Raw genomic sequence first — 2,685 nt, 5'->3', positions numbered from 1 at the left:
CATGGATGTGTACTTATATTTATAACAGAATGCGGTCTTTAGGGTGTGTGCTATTGTTGAATTTTGTGGAAATTTGGTTCTTAGCCTTGGTAACATCCCCACAGATTCTCATAGTAGCTGCTCCAGTTCACACTTACACTAATAGTAAGTGTCCATGTTTCCCACGTCTTCACCAACATTAGTTGTCACTGGTTTTCTTAATAATAGCCATTTTGACTGAGGTGAGATAGAATCTCAAAGTAGGTTTAATTTGTGCTTCCCTGATGACTAAGGATTTTGAACACTTTTAAAAATATGTGTTTCCTACTCGTCTTTCTTATTTTAAGAACTCTACCCAATTCTCCAGCCCAGTTTTAAGTATTAGATTTAGTAAGAATAATTTGATCACTGAAGATGCAAAACAAGTTCAGTTATATCCAAGAAATTAATTCATTATAGATATTTACATATCAATAGATTTTGATCTTCATTAATTAAATATTAGTGTAAACATTAAAAACACTTTAGAATAACATGTGAAGAGGAAAACTAAGCCATAATCACAATTTTATTTTTAATTTATTCTTTGCCTAAAGGAGTTGAAATTCATTATGACATTATGATTGAATAATAACTATATAATTATATTTCAAAGCACTGTGTAGCTGGTCTCATCAGTGACCCAATGATCTAATCATAATGAAAAAAGAAGGTGGAAGGCAATGTGGGAGGGACTAGACTAGGGCACATGCTGGGCACCAACACCCTTTGCTCAGAGGTGGCCTGACTCAGTCACACAAGTCTAGCTCACTTTTTAAATTAAGTTGTTTGTTTTCTTCTTGCTTAGTCCTGTTGGTGGTGGTGATTTGTTTTGTTCTGTTTTAGTTCTTTCTATGTTCTGGATATTGATTCTCTATCAGATATAGGGCTAGCAAAGATTTTCTCCCATTCTGTAGGTTAAATAACATAGGTCTTTGTTTGTTCTGTGTTCTGCTTGAGAGAGAATCAGGCTGGGCATCCCAGGCTACCCTAGAACTCCTCCTCCCCCAGGCTCCAAAACAGAGCTATAGACATACCTAGTGAACCCTGTTTAAATAGAGTTTCTTTTACTTGTTAAATAAACATATGTAGACATTTTAATTTTATCAGTATTTACTTCTGGAAAGGTTGTGTAATTTTGTTTCTTCCTCTTCTATGTCCTATTCATAAATATTTGTATGTGTCCTATTCATAAATATTTAATGTGAAAAAATTTAAAAAGTAATCAAAAGCTTCAGATCCCCAAAAATCCTGGTGTGATCTCTATGGGTTCAAGTCCAGCCTGGTTTACACAGTGAGCTCCAGGCAAGTCAAGGCTATAGAGAGATGTTTTTAAAAGAGATTTTTTTCTAATAATTTTCCATTTGTACATTTAAAAGATTGCATCACAAATGTAACTGACTATTTCATGAGTTAGAATCAATTGTGCATACATTGTAAGTCATGATCAGTAGGAAAAGAGTTCTTTTTCTTGCAAAATACTAGAAATATAGAAGGAGACTGGCTTTTGGATAATGTGAAAGAGTAAAAACTCCATCTTTGGTAGCTGGGTTAAGAAAAAGTAGTATAAAAAAGATTAGGATATTCTAGAAAGAAAAAGAGGAAGAGCTGTGGAAACTCATGATGAGGGTGAGAGACCATTGGAAAGGGCTAAGATAGACAACATGACAGAGCACAGTTCCTACTGTGCATCTCCCTGTACAAGGAGGGAAAGCAAAAGTCCTATCCAAAACAAATTCCGGTGGCCCTGGAGAGATATCAGTCTTAACCTCAGGACAAGTCTCAAATCTACCTGCCTGTTTTCTTGACACCGTGTCCCTCCAACAGATGGCCCAACAGTGCTGAGGGAGCTCATTTTGTCACTATGATTTAAAGGGTAGTGGCTGAGCACTGTCTAGACAAGGGTCCTTTTTAAGACTCAGCCACCATGGGGACTTATGGATAAAGAATGACCAGAGTCTGGTGGCCTCACCTTAACCTGCTAGCTCCCCTAGGACTAGACAGCCATGAGAGACAGCTATGGAGAGAATGGGCCTGTTGAGACAATAAGGAGCTGAAAAGTGCCAGCTGCAGGCTTGTTTCATGTGTGATGAGCAAAGTTCTACCCTCAGTGGTTGGGACAGATCTCATCAAGTGAAGTTTGACATCAGTAGGTAGCCCAACCTGAAGAGCCCCCATCTACCACTTCATATTATAGCCCAACACTGAGCCACATGCTCCCAGCAGTTTGAGTAACATGTAGATGCTGAAAGTACAAAGGCAAACTTTCCACCTCTATAGACATCAGTGTTGTTTTTGTTTCCATACCCCCAATACACTTGAGAGACTCCCCCTTCCCCAGCTATAGCATTAGCCACACCAGGTGCTCCATCTTTGGAGTCACAAGAGGGTGAGAAAACCTACACAGATCATAAATGGCATAGCTAAGGATGACTAGCAAAGGCTCTAGGTACATAAAGGAATGACAATAGTTGTGGTGGACATTAGACATTTGTCTAGTACAAGCCAAACACCAACATAAGTCATAGGACAGACAAAGGCCTTCAGGCAAGCAGATCCTTCCTCCCCATGCAATAACTGACAGTTTCCAGGTTTAAGAACCTGGAAAGAAGCTGCTATACTCTCTCTCTCTCTCTCTCTCTCTCTCTCTCTCTCTCTCTCTCTCTC

This window comes from Grammomys surdaster, unplaced genomic scaffold, assembly GCF_004785775.1.
Source record: "Grammomys surdaster isolate TR1022 unplaced genomic scaffold, NIH_TR_1.0 100, whole genome shotgun sequence".
NCBI classification, from domain to species: Eukaryota; Metazoa; Chordata; class Mammalia; order Rodentia; family Muridae; genus Grammomys; species Grammomys surdaster.
This window is presented reverse-complemented; position numbering follows the sequence as displayed.